The following is a 19,115-nucleotide window of genomic DNA, read 5'->3' on the forward strand; positions in this document are numbered from 1 at the left end:
TCACCTGGGGAGCATTAAAAAAATCCCATTTCCTGGGCCCCACCCGAGATCAATTAAATCAGAATATCTGGAGAGGTGGGACTCTGACAGGGGTATTTTGAAAGCGTCCCCAAGTGATTCTACTGTGCAGCTAAGGTTGAGAAGCACGGAGTGAACTGTTTACGGACCATGAGGGCTGAGCTGGGGGAAGACAGTTCCTGTGGTAAATGTGAAACTCGGTTGAGAACTAGAATTACACATTGCAAAATGTTGTTATACTCTCACACCTTGGTAGAAAAAGAAGTTTCTAGACACTAGACTCTGGTTACTATAACAGACCAAAGCAGAAGTTACAGCCCCGAGGCCATATTATGAAAAATATATGCGTTCCTGAGGGTGAATTTAGGCAGAAGGGAACGCTGAGGCTTTCTGATCATGAGGCTTGTTTATTTTCAATAGAGAGCTCCTTTCTCTAAAACATAGCTTCCCCAGCATGGTTTGATGAAACATCTATTCCAACAAACTATTTTCTTTTGCTCTGACATTGGCCCAAACAAAAATGGATCAGTTTCATAGTCATAGCGCATGTCTAGAAAACTGAATAAAAGAATGAAGAAAACCTCCCCCTTGTGTTGCATGAATATGGAGATGAGAGGGCACGTGTGTGCAGGTCCAGGGTCTTAATACTGAAAAAGTAGTGGATGGGCAGGATGGTATAGAAAGGACTGGGCAGAGGAGAATGAAGTTATGAATGCTTGCTGACCCTGAGCAGGCCACCTGCCCCTGCTGGGCCCCAATTCCCTCAGCCATGTAAGAAGGTAGGATGATCTTGAGGTCTCCTCCCAAGCTTGAAACTATGAGTCTATCATTCGGTACCAGAAACCTCTGTATTCTGTTTTGTAATTATCATTCTGCCCCAGACTAGCAATGAGTCCTGTTACGTGGCAGCTCATTCCTCTGTGTATTAACCATGTGGATTTTTTAAAATTGAAGTATAGTTGATTTACAATATTATGTTAGTTTCAGGTATACAGCAAAATGATTTAATTATTCACATATATATTTTCAGATTCTTTTCCATTATAGGTTATTACATGATATTGAATATAGTTCACTGTGCTATACAGCAAATCCTTATTGCTTATCTATTTTACATATAGTAGTATGTATTTCTTAATCCCATACTACTAATTTATAACCATGTGTTTCTGATGCTTTGAAGACCCTTGGGGAGACTACCCCTCCCAGGGCAAGCCAATTCCTGGAGATGAAAAGGGCTTACCTGCCAGCATGCCTTTCATATGAAAATAAACCAATCCAGAGCCCACACCCCAAACACCTCCTTTATCAGACCTCATAAGTCTCACACGCTGGACCACTCGCCACCTGCCCTGATCACCCCAGGACCAGGTAGCAGACAACTACAACTAAAGCGTCTATGAACCAGAGCCTCCTGAAATTATTCAAACTAGCCAATCCTCAGCTCTGCTTACCCTGCCGTGCCTGTTCCCCCCTCAGAAACCACAGTAAAGGCTCTTGCCCACGTCTGACCCTCACTCCCTCTGCCTCCTGACTGACCTGGTTCTGCCAGTGTGCCCCCTGCTCTTGGGATCTGGGAGTGCTAACAAGCTACCTTTGCAATGGCAGTCAGCCCCTGATCTGTTGGCTTTGCCATACCTGAATAATAGCAAAACCTCCATTTTAAAACATTCTGACCAGAGCATTCTCATTTGTAAGTCACGGATGAGAATGGCAACCTTCCTCTCAGTGTTTCTGAGACCAACCCCTGATCCCAGTGACACAAATGCAGTCCACCAAAGCATGTATGCTTAAAAATTATAGCAGCATTTCAGACCAATACATAAAAGCACCTTTCGGGGCTTCCCTGGTGGCGCAGTGGTTGAGAGTCCGCCTGCCGAGGCAGGGGACACGGGTTCGTGCCCCGGTCCAAGAAGATCCCACATGCCGTGGAGCGGCTGGGCCCGTGAGCCATGGCCGTTGAGCCTGCACGTCCGGAGCCTGTGCTCCGCAACGGGAGAGGCCACACAGTGAGAGGCCTACACACCTCAAAAAAAAAAAAAAAAAAAGCTCCTTTGAAGTCTGCCTATTATGATGGGCTGGTCCAGGCAGCCATTCCCTCACCCTTAGATCTGTGCAGATTGGTAAGGAAATTGTCCATGGTGTTACAGCTGATTGGGATAGAAACTGGGGGAGTGAATACAAAGCAGTCCTTCAGTGTGACCCAGCAATCGGGGTAGCGTTGCATCAAAGAAATCGACATTAACCCTTCCAGACAAACGCTCTGTGCTCCACAGTATGTATTCCCATTATCACAGCAGTCCATTATGCCTTGAGTTTGGTAATGTTTCCCATAATTTGTATCATAATGGTGCGCTGCTATTATGTGAGAGGGACCTACAGTCTCAGCTCCCCATTTTCATAGCTCACACAGCAGGCTTAATTTCACAGCTTTTAGTTTTATTACATTCAAATACCAGCAATTGATTGGGGGGGAGGGGAGAGCCCCAAATTGATTGGAAATATCTCACTGCAAAAAATCCTGAAGGAAAACTTGCCACTTTGTAAAAGGTCGCCAGATAAATAATTGCCTTCTGAATGGGGATGATTGCTGTTGCCATTTAAACCTCAGCAGAGGTCTAACACGCTTTAATACTTTTGCTAAATGCCGAGAGACAGCGGCACCATCAGACAATGAAAGCTAAGCAATTGGGGCCCGAGTCACAAGACTTTTTCTTTTTTTTCCCTTTTTTTATGCCTAAGATGAAATGATAGGCACTTCTCAACTTTGAGCCTCCCTTTCTGCAGTGATCGTCATTCTATCCATGGGAACACGGGTGATTAGGGTCTTAGTTCCTACTGCTGACCCGCATTGCTTTTACCACAGGTGTTTCTCATTCCTTCTGTCACGCCGTCTCACCTTCACCAACATGGGAGAACAGTTGTATTCACCAAACGACGGGACCTTTCTAGACCTTCCTTCTGGTAAGTGGCTGCTATGGACTGAATCGCATCCCCCCAAATTTGTATATTGAAGTCCCAACCCCCCAGTGTGACTGTATTTGGAGATGCACCCTCTAAGGCAACTGTCTGAAAGCCAGGAGGAGAGCCCTCACCAGAGCTCAGACCCCGCTGGGCCTTGTTCTTGGTCTTCCCAGCCTCCAGAACTGGAGAAGATTAATTTTTGTGGTTTAAGCCACACAGTCTGAGGTATTTTGTCATGGCAGCCTGAGCTGAGTGACACAGTGGCCTCTGGAGGAGAGGAAGACATTTCTCACTTCTCCACTGAGCAGACCCTCACGGCCAGGAGGGACTGTGGGCACAGATTGCCGGGCAGAGGTGCAGGACGATTTCACTAAAGAGGCTTTCTGCCTGCAGAGAGGGAGGCAGTCATGCCGGTCTCCAGCCCCTCAAGTAGAGGGGATGGGCGAGGATGGTCAAGGGCATGGGACCGCATCTATAGAACGGGTCATGTGCAGAAGCTCTTGTTATTAAGTGCTGCTGTGTCTGTGTGAAATGGTCTGACTTTTTGCAAGAGTTCTTTAAGTCACAACAAGGGAGAGGACGTGTCATCACAGGTGTATGTTTATGTAATAGGAGTTAACCCAGGCATTGGCAGAATTCACTTTCCCCTTGAAAGCTGGTCCTAGAATTATCTAAAAAAATGGTTAGTCAGACTCACTGGTCAATGACCTCTCTGGATGCTGTAGGTGTTTCTCTGCTCTGCTAAATGGAGTGGATCCAGCCCAGGGTCACCTGGTAGATTTTTCTTTAAGCTCTGATGCTCAAGGAGCTCCTGATCTAATCTCAGCCTATAATCAAGCAGTGTGAACCTGCATGTCCCAGAACTGAAACCTCAGCCTCAGAGGCATGTCTCCTGGGCTTGGAGTTGAATGTCTAATAATCACATGTGAGCTCATTGAGAACTTTTAACTTAGCTTATGAGAAACTCCTCGGTGCTTTGTGACCGCCTGGAGGGGTGGGATAGGGAGGGTGGGAGGGAGGGAGACGCAAGAGGGAAGGGATGTGGGAACAGATGTATATGTATGACTGATTCACTTTGTTATAAAGAAGAAACTAATTAAAAAAAAAAGAGAGAAACTCCTGATTCTACCACACAAAGCAAAATAATGTGTGTGTGTATTCTCTTAATTCATTTCTTTCTGAAGAAAGATGCAAGATGTAGAAACCATCTTTTAGTAACCCAGCATTTCCAGAGCACCCACTCTGAGCTAGGTGCTTTATATAGTAGAAACTAACATTTATTGAGTGTTGTATTAAGATCATTATATGCATTACTTTATTTAAGCCTCACAGTGACTTCACAGGAGTGTGTTATTATCTGCCATTTACATAAAAAGAAACTGAGCCTTTGAGAGGTTTGGTAACTTGCCCAGATCATAAAAAGTAACAAAATCAGCCTTCAACCTAGGTTCCCCTGGCTCTAATATCTGTGTATGGCCCCTGTATCTCATTAATCCTCAGGTAACCCTATACAGCAGGGACCATACCATATTTCATGGACCAAATAAAGTTGCTTACTCCATATCACACGATTGCTAGTAAGAGAATCAAGCCTCACCCAGATCCAAGTGGCTCCCAAGCCCATGCACATTCTGTGACACAGCAGGTGACCACAGCATGGCACACACAGAAAGTGCCCCAAAACAGCGCCCCCCAAATTTTAATGTGCATTACCATCTACCCAGGGATTCTACTCCTCAGTATCTACCCAAGAGGAATGAAAACGTATACCCATACAAAGGCTTGAAAGCAAATGTTCTTAGCAGCATTATTCATAATACTCAGAAAGATGGGGAAAAAATGTCCATCAACTAAAGAACAGATAAACAAAACTGGGTGAATGCATACAATGGAATGCTGTTTGGCAATAAAAAGAAACAAAGTGCTGATGCATGTACAACATGGATGAACCTCAAAAACATTATACTAAGGGCTTCCCTGGTGGCGCAGTGGTTGAGAGTCCGCCTGCCGAGGCAGGGGACACGGGTTTGTGCCCCGGTCCGGGAAGATCCCACATGCCGCAGAGCGGCTGGGCCCATGAGCCATGGTCGCTGGGCCTGCGCATCCGGAGCCTGTGCCCCGCAACGGGAGAGGCCACAACAGTGAGAGGCCCGCGTATCACAAAAAAACAAACAAACAAAAATAAAACATTATGCTAAATGAAGGAAGCAAGACACAGAAGACCACATATTGTATGATTCCATTCAGATGAAAGATCTGGAAAAAGCAAATCTATATAGACAGCAGATCAGTGGTTGACTCAGACAGGGGTGGGGAACAGGGATTAAGAGTAAACGGGCATTGTGACCGCCTGGAGGGGTGGGATGGGGAGGGTGGGAGGGAGGGAGATGCATGAGGGAGGGGATGTGGGAACAGATGTATATGTATGACTGATTCACTTTGTTATAAAGCAGAAACTAATAAAAAAAGAAAAAAAAAAAAAAAAAAGAGTAAACGGGCAGGGGCTTCCCTGGTGGCACAGTGGTTGAGAGCCCGCCTGCCGATGCAGGGGACACGGGTTCATGCCCCGGTCCGGGAAGATCCCACATGCCGCGGAGCGGCTAGGCCCGTGGGCCATGGCCGCTGAGTCTGCGCGTCCGGAGCCTGTGCTCCGCAATGGGAGAGGCCACAGCGGTGAGATGCCCGCGTACCGCAAAAAAAAAAAAAAAAAAAAAAAAAAAGAGTAAACGGGCAGGCAGGCCTTCAAGATGGCGGAGGAGTAAGACATGAAGATCACCTTCCTCCCCACAAATACATCAGAAATACATCTACATGTGGAAAAACACCTATAGAACACCTACTGAACACTAGCAGAAGATCTCAGACTTCCCAAAAGGCAAGAAGCTCCCCACGTACCTGGGTAGGGCAAAAGATAAAAGAAAAAACAGAGACAAAAGAATAAGGATGGGACCCACACATCTGGGAGGGAGCTGTGAAAGAGGAAAAGTTTCCACACACTAGGTAGCCCCTTCACTGATGGAGATGGGGGGTGGCAGGGGGAAGCTTCAGAGCCACAGAGGAGAGTGCAGCAACAGGGGTGCAGAGGACAATGTGGATAGATTCCCACACAGAGGATCAGTGCCGACCAGCATTCGCCAGCCTGAGAGGTTTGTCTGCTCACCCACCGGGGTGGGCAGGGGCTGGTATCTGAGGCTTGGGCTTTGGAGGTCAGACCCCAGGGAGAGGACTGGGGTTGGATGCATGAAGACAGCCTGAAGGGGGCTGGTGTGCCACAGCTAGCCAGGAGGGAGTCCGGCAAAAAGTCTGGACCTGACTAAGAGGCAAGAGACCATTGTTTCAGGGTGAGCAAGGAGAGGGGATCCCTTCCCTATCTGCCCACAGAAGGCAGAGCACAGCCAACACGAGCTCCAGAGATGGGCGCAAGCCACAGCTGTCAGCTTGGACACCAAACACGGGCATGAAATGCTAATGCTGCTGCTGCAGCCACCAAGAATCCTGTGTTCAAGCACAGGTCACTATCCACACCCCCCGGGAGCCTGTGCAGCCCTCCATTGCCAGGGTCCCTTGATCCAGGGACAACTTCCCTGGGAGAACACATGGCACACCTCAGGCTGTTTCAACATCATGTTGACCTCTGTTGCCACAAGCTTGCCCTACATTCCAATTATAACTACCGTACCCCTCCCTCCCCCTAGCCTGAGTGAGCCAGAGACCCCAAATTATCTGCTGCTTTAAACCTGTCCTGTCTGGTATGGAACAGGTGCCTGAGGGTGACCTACACGCAGAGGTGGGGCCAAAACAAAAGCTGAACCCCAGGAGCTGTGCGAACAAAGAAAAGAAAGGGAAATTTCTCCCAGCAGCCTCAGGACAGCGGATTAAATCCCCACAATCAACTTGATGTACCCTGCATCTGTGGAATACCTGAATAGACAATGAATTGTGCCAAAACTGAAGCAGTGGACCTTGGGAGCAACTGTAGACTTGGTGTTTGCTGTCTGTGACTGATTTATTTCTGATTTTTATGTTTATATTAGTATAGGTTTTAGTGCTTGTTATCATTGGTGGATTTGTTTACTGGTTCAGTTGCTCTCTACCTTTTTTAAATTATTTTTTTATTTTTTATTTTAATAATTTTTTTGCGTTATTATTCTCTTTTCTTCCTTTCTTTTTTTCTCCCTTTGCTTCTGAGTCATGTGCCTGACAGGTTCTTGGTGCTCCGGCCTGGTGTCAGGCCTGAGCCTCTGAGGTGGGAGAGCCAAGTTCAGGACATTGGACCACCAGAGACCTCCCGGCCCCATGTAATATCAATTGGCAAGAGCTCACCCAGAGATCTCTGTCTCAACGCTAAAACCCAGCTCCACCCAACAGCCAGCAACCTCCAGTGCTGGACACCCCATGCCAATTGACTAGCAAGACAGGAACACAACCCCACCCATTAGCAGACAGGCTGCCTAAAATCATACTAAGTTCAGAGATACCCCAAAACACACCACCAGACGTGGCCCTGCCCACCAGAAAGACAAGAACCAGCCCCACCCACCAGAACACAGGTACCAGTCCCCTCCACCAGGAAGCCTACACAAGCCCCTGAAAAAACCTCACATAGTGGGGGCAGACACCAAAAACAATGGGGACTACTAACCTGCAACCTGTGAAAAGGAGACCCCAAACACAGTAAGTTAAACAAAATGAGAAGACAGAGAAATATGCAGCAGATGAAGGAGCAAGGTAAAAACCCATCAGACAAAACAAATGAAGAGGAAATAGGCAGTCTACCTGAAAAAGAATTCAGAGTAATGATAGTAAAGATGATCCAAAATCTTGGCAATAGAATGGAGAAAATACAAGAAACCTTTAACAAGGACCTAGAAGAACTAAAGAGCAAACAAACAATGATGAACAACACAATAAATGAAATTTAAAATTCTCTAGAAGGAATTCAATAGCAGAATAACTGAGGCAGAAGAACGCATAAGTGACCTGGAAGATAAAATAGTGGAAATAACTACTGCAGAGCAGAATAAAGAAAAAAGAATGAAAAGAATTGAGGACAGTCTCAGAGATCAGTGGGACAACATGAAATGCACCAACATTCGAATTATAGGGGTCCCAGAAAAGGAAGAGAAAAAGAAGGGGTATGAGAAAAAATTTGAAGAGAGTTGAAAACTTCCCTAACATGGGAAAAGAAATAGTCAATCAAGTCCAGGAAGTACAGAGAGTCCCATAGAGGATAAATCCAAGTAGAAACAGGCCAAGACATATATTAGTCAAACTATCAAAAGTTAAATACAAAGAAAAAATTAAAAGCAGCAAGGGAAGAGCAACAAATAACATACAAGGGAATTCCCATAAGGTTAACAGCTGATCTTTCAGCAGAAAGTCTGCAAGCCAGAAGGGAGTGGCAGGACATAGTTAAAGTGATGAAAGGGAAAAACCTACAACCAAGATTACTCTACCCAACAAGGATCTCATTCAGATTTGACAGAGATATTAAAACCTTTACAGACAAGCAAAAGTTAAGAGAATTCAGCACCACCAAACCAGCTTTACAACAACTGCTAAAGGAACTTCTCTAGGAAGGAAACACAAGAGAAGGAAAAAACCTAAAAAAACAATTAAGAAAATGGAAATAGGAAACATACATATCGATAAGTACCTTAAATGTAAATGGATTAAATGCTCCAACCAAAAGACATAGACTGGCTGAATGGATACAAAAACAAGACCTGTACATATGCTGTCTACAAGAGACCCACTTCAGACCTAGGGACACATACAGACTGAAAGTGAGGGAATGGAAAAAGATATTCCATGCAAATGGAAATGAAAAAAAAAGCTGGAGTAGCAATTCTCATATCAGACAAAATAGACTTTAAAATAAAGACTATTACAAGAGACAAAGAAGGACACTACATAATGATCAAGGGATCAATCCAAGAAGATATAACAATTGTAAATATTTACACACCCAACATAGGAGCACTTCAATACATAAGGCAAATGCTAACAGCCATAAAAGGGGAAATCGACAGTACCACAATCATAGGGGACTATGATTGTAGTAGGGGACTTTAACACCCACTTTCACCAATGGACAGATCATCCAAAGTGAAAATAAATAAGCAAACACTAGCTTTAAATGACACATTAAACAAGATGGACTTAATTGATATTTATAGGACATTCGACCCAAAAACAACAGAATACACATTCTTCTCAAGTGATCATGGAACATTCTCCAGGATAGACCATATCTTGGGTCACAAATCAAGCCTTGGTAAATTTGAGAAAATTGAAATCGGCTTACCTGGTGGTGCAGTGGTTAAGAATCCACCTTCCAATGCAGGGGACGTGGGTTCAAGCCCTGGTCTGGAAAGATCCCATATACCACGGATCAGCTAAGCTCATGCGCCACAACTACTGAGCCTGTGCTCTAGAGCCCAAGAGCCACAACTACTGAGCCCATGTGCTACAACTACTGAAGCCCATGTGCCTAGAGCCCATGTTCCACAACAAGAGAAGCCACCGCGATGAGAAGCCCACACACCTCAACGAAGAGTAGCCCCTGATCACCACAACTAGAGAAAGCCTGTCACAGCAACGAAGACCCAATGCAGCTAAAAATAAATTAATTAAAACACAAAAAGAAAATTGAAATTGTATAAAGTATCTTTTCCAACCACAATGCTATGAGACAAGATATCAATTACAGGAAAAAAACTGTAAAAATACAAACACATGGAGCCTAAACAATTCACTACTTAATAACCAAGAGATCACTGAAGAAATCAAAGAGGAAATAAAAAATACCTAGTAACAAATGACAGTGAAAACATGACAACCCAAAACCTATGGGATGCAGCAAAGGCAGTTCTAAGAGGAAAGTTTATAGCAATACAATCCTACCTCAAGAAACAAGAAACATCTCAAATAAACAACCTAACCTTACACCTAAAGCAATTAGAGAAAGAAGAACAAAAAAACCCCAAAGTTAGCAGAAGGAAAGAAATCATAAAGATCAGATCAGAAATAAATGAAAAAGAAATGAAGGAAACGATAACAAAGATCAATAAAACGTAAAGCTCGTTCTTTGAGAAGATAAACAAAATTGATAAACCATTAGCCAGACTCATCAAGAAAAAAACAGAGAAAACTCAAATCAATAGAATTAGAAATGTAAAAGGAGAAGTAACAACTGACACTGCAGAAATACAAAGGATCATGAGAGATTAATACAAGCAACTATATGCCAATAAAATGGACAACCTGGAAGAAATGGACAAATTCTTAGAAAAGCACAACCTTCTGAGACTGAACCAGGAAGAAATGGAAAATATAAACAGACTGATCACAAGCACTGAAACTGAGACTGTTCTTAAAAATCTTCCAACAAACAAAAGCCCAGGATCAGATGGCTTCACAGGCGAATTCTATCAAACATTTAGAGAAGAGCTAACACGTATCCTTCTCAAACTCTTCCCAAATATAGCAGAGGGAGAAACACTCCCAAACTCATTCTACAAAGCCACCATCACCCTGATACCAAAAGCAGACAAAGATGTCACAAAAAAAGAAAACTACAGGCCAATATCTCTAATGAACATAAATGCAAAAATACTCAACAAAATACTAGCAAACAGAATCCAGCAGCACATTAAAAGGATCATACACCATGATCAAGTGGGGCTTATCCCAGGAATGCAAGGATTCTTCAATGTACACAAATCAATCAATGTGATACACCATATTAACAAATTGAAGGATAAAAACCATATGATCATCTCAATAGGTGCAGAAAAAGCTTCTGACAAAATTCAACACCCATTTATGATAAAAACTCTCCAGAAAGTGGGCATAGAGCGAACCTCCCTCAACATAATAAAGGCCATATATGCAAACCCACAGCCAACATTGTTCTCAATGTTGAAAAACTGAAACCATTTCCTCTAAGATCAGGAAGAAGACAAGGTTGCCCACTCTCACTGCTATTATTCAACATAGTTTTGGAAGTTTTAGCCATAGCAATCAGAGAAGATGAAGAAATAAAAGGAATCCAAATCGGAAAAGAAGAAGTAAAACTGTCACTGTTTGCATATGACATGGTACTATACATAGAGAATCCTAAAGATGCTACCAGAAAACTACTAGAGCGAATCAATGAACTTGGTAATGTAGCAGGATACAAAATTAATGCACAGAAATCTCTTGCATTCCTATACACCAATGAAAAATCTGAAAGAGAAGTTAAGGAAACACTCCCATTTACCATTGCAACAAATAGAATAAAATACCTAGGAATAAACCTACCTAAGGAGACAAAATACCTGTACGCAGAAAACTATAAGACACTGATGAAAGAAATTAAAACAATATGATCAGATGGAGAGATATACTATGTTCCTGGATTGGAAGAATCAGCATTGTGAAAATGACTATACTACCCAAAGCAATCTACAGATTCAATGCAATCCCTATCAAACGACCAATGACATTTTTCACAGAACTAGAACAAAAAATTGCACCAGCTATATGGAATCACAAAAGACCCTGAATAGGGAAAACAATCTTGAGAAAGAAAAACAGAGCTGGAGGTATCAGGCTCCCAGACTTCAGACTATACTACAAATCTACAGTAATCAAGACAGTATGGTACTGGTACAAAAACAGAAATATAGATAAATGGAACAGGATAGAAAGCCCAGAGATAAACCCACACACGTATGGTCACCTTATCTTTGATAAAGGAGGCAAGAATATACAATGGAGAAAAGACAACCTCTTCAATAAGTGGTGCTGGGAAAACTGGACAACTACATGTAAAACAATGAAATTAGAACACTCCCTAACACCATACACAAAAATAAACTCATAATGGCTTAAAGGCCTAAATGTAAGGCCAGACACTGTAAAACTCTTAGAGGAAAACGTAGGTAGAATATTCCATGACATAAATCACAACAAGATCCTTTTTGACCCACCTCCTAGATAAATGGAAGTAAAAATAAAAATAAACAATGGGACCTAATAAAACTTAAAATCTTTTGCACAGCAAAGAAACCATAAAAAAAGAGGCAAAGTCAATCCTCAGAATGGGAGAAAATATTTGCAAATGAAGCAACTGACACAGGATTAATCTCCAAAATATACAAGCAGCTCATGCAGCTCAATATCAAAAAAACCAACAACCCAATCCAAAAATGGGCAGAAGACCTAAATAGACATTTCTCCAACTAAGACATACCGATTGCCAACAAATACATAAAAAGATGCTCAGCATCACTAATCATTAGAGAAATGCAAATCAAAACTACAATGAGGTATCACCTCACACTGGTCAGAATAGCCATCATCAAAAAATCTACAAACAGTAAATGCTGGAGAGGGTGTGGAGAAAAGGGAACCCTCTTGCACTGTTGCTGGGAATGTAAATTGATACAGTCACTATGGAGAACAGTATGGAGGTTCCTTAAAAAACTAAAAATAGAACTACCATACAACCCAGCAATACCACTTCTAGTCATATACCCTGAGAAAAGCATAATTCAAAAAGAGTCATGTACCACCATATTCATTTCAGCACTATTTACAGTAGCCAGGACATGGAAGCAACCTAAGTGTCCATCAACAGATGAATGGATAAAGAAGATGTGGCACATTTATAGAATGAAATATTACTCAGCCATAAAAAGAAATGAAATTGAGTTATTTGTAGTGAAGTGGGTGGACCTAGAGACTGTCATACAGAGTGAAGTAAGTCAGAAAGAGAAAACCAAATAGTGTATGCTAATACATATATATTGAATCTAAAAAAAATGGTTCTGAAGAACCTAGGGGCAGGACAGGAATAAAGACACAGATGTAGAGAATGAACTTGAGGACATGGGGAGGGGGAAGGGTAAGCTGGGACAAAGTGAGAGGGTAGCATGGATATATATACACTACCAAATGTAAAATAGATAGCTAGTGGGAAGCAGCCGCATAGCACAGGGAGATCAGCTCTGTGCTTTGTTACCACCTAGAGGGGTGGGATAAGGAGGGTGGGAGGGAGATACAAGAGGAAGGGCATATGGGATATATGTATACATATAGCTGATTCACTTTGTCATACAGCAGAAACTAACACCTCATTGTAAAGCAATTATACTCCAATAAAGATGTTAAAAAAAAAAAGTAAATGGGCATAAGGGATCTTATTGGGATTTTAAGATGAAATGTTTTAAAACTAATTTATGTTGGTGGATACACAATTTGCTAATTTCACTAAAAATTATTGAATTGCACACTTGAAATGGGTGAATTAAATGTTATATAAAATATGCCTAAATTAAGTTGTAAAAGATATTTTAATGTGCTATTGAATCATCTTGGGATTGTTTTTTTTTTTTTTCAATACCCGGGCCTCTCACCGTTGTGGCCTCTCCTGCTGCGGAGCACAGGCTCCGGACGCGCAGGCTCAGCGGCCATGGCTCACGGGCCCAGCTGCTCCGCGGCACGTGGGATCCTCCCGGACCGGGGCACGAACCCGTGTCCCCTGCATCGGCAGGCAGACTCTCAACCACTAAGCCACCAGGGAAGCCCCCATCTTGGGATTTTGTTAAACTGCAGATTCTGAGTCAGTAGGTTAGGGGTGAGGCCTGCATTTCTATAAAACTCCCAAGTGATGCTGATTCTATTGGTCCAAGGTTCACATTTTGAGTAGCCAGGAGACAGATATCCAAATTCCTGCTTCTCCAATTCAACCAACCCAGACAGATTACACTCTTACTTGGGCTTTGTTTATGAAGATGGAGTATGCCAATGTTCTCTTTCTTGATTCCTCATTTGCACTGGACCATGTCATGATTGTACCAAACCCTAAATAAAAAATTTTTATTTTTCTCCATCCTCTTCTATGTTAACATAAGCCAGCAATTCCCCATATTTAGTGTGCATCAGGTTCACCCAAGGAGCTGTTTAATATGCAGATTCCTTCGCCCACCCCTGAAATTCTGAATCTGTATATCAGGACTAGGAAATCTGTCTTTTGAATAAGCACCTGAAGTGCTTATTCAAAAGACAGATTTCCTAGTGCTTTAAAACATTAATTTACAATGTTGTGTTAGTTTCATAGTGATTCAGTATTTTTTCAGATTATATTGATTATAGATTATTACAAGATAATGGGTATAATTCCCTGTGCTACACAGTAAATCCTTGCTGCTTATCTAATTTATATATAGTGGTTTGTATCTGTTAATCCCATACCCCTAAATTGTACTTCCTACCTTCCCTTTCCCCTTTGGTAACCACAAGTTTGTTTTCTATATCTGTGAGTCTGTTTCTGTTTTGCATCTACATTTGTTTGTATTATTTTTAGATTCCCCATATAAGTGATAGAGTATTTGTCTTTCCCTGTCTGACTTATTTCACTAAGGATAATAAGGATTTCACTATTTCACTAAGGATAATATTCTGTAGGTCCATCCATGTTGCTGCAAATGGCAGTATTTCAGTCTTTTTAATGGCTGAGTAATGTTCTATTATATATATAAAATCTTAATCCAGTCATCTGTTGATGGGCACTTGGATTGCTTCCATACGTTGGCTATTGTAAGTAGTGCTGCTATGAACATTGGAGTGCATGTATCCTTTTGAATTAGTGTTTTTGTTTTTTCTGGATATATACCTGGGAGTTGAATTGCTGGATCACATGGTAGTTCTGCTTTTAGTTTTTAAAGGAACTTCCATACTGTTTTCCATAGTGGCTACACCAATTTACATTCCCACCAACAGTGTACGAGGGCTCCCTTTTCTCCACATCCTCTCCAACATTTCTTATTGGTGGATTTTTTTAATGATAGCTACTCTGACAGGTGTGAAGTGATACCTCATTGTATTTTTCATTTGCATTTCTCCAATAATCTAAAATTAGTGATGTTGAACATCTTTTCATGTGTCTGTTAGCCATCTGTATGTCTTCTTTGGAAAAATGTTCATTCAAGCCTTCTGCTCATTTTGATTGGATTGTTTGTTTTTTGATATTGAGTTTTATGAGCTATTTGTATATTTTGGATATTAAGCCCTGTCAGTCACATCATTTGCAAATATTCTCTCCCATTCCATGGGTTGTCTTTTTATTTTGTTGATGTTTTCCTTTGCTGTGCAAAAGCTTTTAAGTTTAATTAGGTCTCATTTGTTTATTTTTGCTTTTATTTCTTTTACCTTGGGAGAACAATCTAGAAAATATTTCTGCGATTTACATCTGAGAATATTTTACCCATGTTCTCTTCTAGGAGTTTTATGGTGTCATGTCTCATATTTAGGTCTTTAAACCATTTTCAGTTTATTTTTATATATGGTGTGAGGGAGTGTTCTAATTCCATTAATTTACACGTAGCTGTCCAGCTTTCCTGGCACCACTTGTTGAAGAGACTGTCTTTTCTCCATTGTATATTCTTGCCTCCTTTGTCATAGGCTAATTGACCATTAGATGTGTGGATTCATTTCTGGGCTTTCTATTCTGTTCCACTGATCCATATGTCTGTTTTTGTGCCAGTACCATGCTGTTTTGATTAATGTAGCTTTGTATATTGTCTGAAGTCTGGAAGGGTTATGCCTCCAGCTTTGTTCCTTTTCCTCAGGATTGCTTTGGCAATTCTGGGTCTTTTGTGGTTCCATATAAATTTTAGGATTATTTGGTCTAGTTCTGTGAAAAATGTCATTGGTATTTTGGTAGGGATTGCATTAAATCGGTAGATTACTTTGGGTAGTATGGCCATTTTAACAGTATTAATTGTTCCAATCCAAGAGCATGGGATATCTTTCCATTTCTTTGAATCATCTTCAATTTCCTTTATCGATGTTTTATAGTTCTCAGCATGTAAGTCTTTCACCTCCTTGGTCAGGTTTATTCCTAAGTATTTTACTTTTCTGATGTGATTTTAAAGGAATTATTTTCTTAATTTCTCTTTCTAATAGCTCATTGTTCAACTGTAATGAAATGAAACAGATTTCTGTATATTAATCTTGTATCCTGCTACTTTGCTGAATTCATTTACTAGTTCTAGTAGATTTTGTGAGGAGTCCTTAGAGTTCTCTGTATAGAGTATTTTGTCATCTGCAGGTAGTGATAGTTTTACCTCTTCCCTTCCCATTTAGATATATTTTATTTCTTTTTCTTCTCTGACTGCTATGGTTAGGATTTCCAATACTATGTTGAATAGAAGTGGTAAGAGTGGGCATCCTTGTCTTGTCCCTGAACTTAGTGGGAAGGCTTTCAGCTTTTCACCATTGAGTATTATGTTGGCTGGGGGCTTGTCATAAATGGCTTTTATTATGTTGAGATATGTTCCCTCTATACCCACTTTGGTTAGAGTTTTTTTATCATGAATGGATGTTTAATTTTGTCAGATGCTTTTTCTGTGTCTAAATGAGATGATCCTGTGGGTTTTGTCTTTCCTTTTGTTAATGTGGTGAGTCACAGTGATTGATTTGTATGTTGAACCAGGCTTGACACCCTGGAATGAATCCAACTTTATCATGGTGTATGATCCTTTTTATTTATTGTTGGATTCAGTTTGCTAATATTTTGTTGAGGATTTTTGCATCTGTATTCATCAAAGATATTGGCCTATAATTTTCTTTTTGTAGTGTCTTTGTCTGGTTTTGATATCAGGGTGATGGTGGCTTCACATCGTTAGAATGAATTTGGGAGTGTTCCCTCCTCTAAAACCTTTTAGAATAGTTTTGTAAGGATAGGTATAAGTTCTTCTTTGTATTTTTGGTAGAACTCCCCAGTGAAGCTATCCAGTCCTGGATTTTTATTTGCTGGGAGTGGTTTTCTTTTTTTTTTTTTCCATTACAGATTTGATTTAACTTCTAGTGATCAGTCTGTTCAAGTTATCTGTTTCTTCTTGACTCAAGTTTGGCAGACTCTATGTTTCTAGAAACTTGCCCACTTCTTCTAGATTGTCCAAACTGTTGGCATGTAACTATTCATAGTATTCTCTTAATGCTTTTTCTATCTCTGTGGTATTGGTTATTATTTCTCATCTTTTATTTCTTGTTTTGTTTATTTGAGTCCTCTTCCTCTTGGTGAGCCTTGCTAAAGGTTTATCAATTTTGTTTAGCTTTAAAAAAACAGTTCTTGGTTTTATTAATCTTTTCTATTTTTTTATCCTACTTTATATATTTCCTCTCTGATCTTTTTTATTTCCTTCCATCTGCTGACTTTGGGCTTTGTTTTTTCTTCTTTTTCTAATTCTTTTAGGTAGTAAGTTAGGTTGTTTGAGATATTTCTTGTTTCTTGAGGAAGGTCTGTATTGTTATGAACTTCCCTCTTAGAACTGCTTTTGCTGCATCCCATAGATTTTGGAAAGTCGTGTTTTCATTTTCATTTGTATTGAAGTATTTTCTGATTTCCTCTTTGATTTCATCATTGACCCATTAATTTTTTTGTTTGTTTGTTTTGGATTTTTTTTGTTTTGCGGTACGCGGGCCTCTCACTGTTGTGGCCTCTCCCGCTGCGGAGCACAGGGTCTGGACGCGCAGGCTCAGCAGCCATGGCTCACAGGCCTAGCCGCTCCGCGGCATATGGGATCTTCCCAGACCGGGGCACGAACCTGTGTTCCCTGCATCAGCAGGCGAACTCTCAACCACTGCGCCACCAGGGAAGCCCGACCCATTAATTTTTTAGTAGCATGTTGTTTAGTCTCCACATGTTTGATCTCTTCCCATTTTTCTTTCTGTAGCTGATTTCTAATTCCATACCACTGTGGTCAGAAAAGATGCTTGATAAAATATATAACCTCTTAAATTTGTTGAGCCTTGTTTTGTGACCTAGTATGTGATCTGTCCTAGAGAACATTCCAAGAATGAAAAGAATGTCTATTCTGCTTTTTTTTTTTTTTTTTTTGGATGTAGTGTCCTGTAGATATTAAGTCCAACTGGTCTTAAGTAAGTGAAACCCCAATGGAGGGGAGTGCTGGAGTAAGTGAAGCTCATGTGCTTATAGAGGTCTGATGTGCTGCCTGTGTAGGCATCTGTGGCTCTGCTCAGATGCAGCCCAAGATAGCATCTTTCCTCGTCTTGTGGTCATTCCAAATCTAGTGCAAGGTTGTGGCATGGAGTGGGTAAGGCTGGAGCTTTTGCTCAGCTGTAACTGTGGGTCAGGGCTTTGTAGGTTATGGAAATTGAAGCGGCCTGCACTGTCATTAGAAGTCTGAGCTACTTCTGGGGCACTGTTTGAGCAAACACCAACACTGGCTGACACTGCCCCACCTGGACCACCTCCCAGGCCCCTGAGCTCCCTCTGCATTCCTAGATCAAGTCTTTTCTCAGAACCTGTCTGCCCTAGGTCTAGTGCCAAGCTGTGATGTGGAGTGGGTAGGGCCAGAGCATTCACTTGCCTGGGGACTGGGGATCATGGAGTATTGGTCACAGGGGTTCTAGTGGCTGCCCTGCTATTATTAGAGGTCTGGGCTGCTTCTGTAGTGTTCTTTGAGTAAGTGCCAACAATGGCTGCCACCGCCCCACCTGAACCACCCCCCAGGCCCCTGGCCCCGTCTCTGCATCTCTAGATTGAGTCTTTTCCCCAGGACCTGGCTGCCCTAGATCCTGTGGCAAGCTGTGGTATGGAGTAAGCAGGGCCAGGACCTTTGCTCAGTTCAGATTGGGAAGCATGGCACGGTGGCACCTGCTAGGGCAGACCTTGCTCTGCCCCGTCTAATGGCAAGTCAGCACCTTCATACTCCTCACAAGTGGAGTCTAGGCTTCTCTAGCCTTTCTGTCTGTCCCAGCAGTTCTCTAAGCAGACAAGGGGGCTTGTGTCCTCTGCATAGGATGCCCAGACTGTGGCTTGACCCACTCACTCCCCAGGGCATATGTCTGCCTGTGTGGTCTTCCTTTCCTCTGAGTCCCCTCCCAGGGGCACAGGTCTCAACCCAATGCTTTTTCTCCCATTCTCCCAGATTATGTGGGAATCTTTCTTGCAGCCTTGGTTGTATAGGAATTCTTATGCCAGTTTCCAGTTAGTTCTCCAGGAGAATTGTTCCAAGTGTGGCCGTATTTTTGATGTGTTTGTGGGGGGAGGTGAGCTCCATGTCCTCTTACTCCACCATCTGGACCCCCCTCCTCCAGGTAATTCTTATACAAGT

The sequence above is a fragment of the Hyperoodon ampullatus genome, assembly GCF_949752795.1.
Source record: "Hyperoodon ampullatus genome assembly, chromosome: 9".
Taxonomy (NCBI): domain Eukaryota; kingdom Metazoa; phylum Chordata; class Mammalia; order Artiodactyla; family Ziphiidae; genus Hyperoodon; species Hyperoodon ampullatus.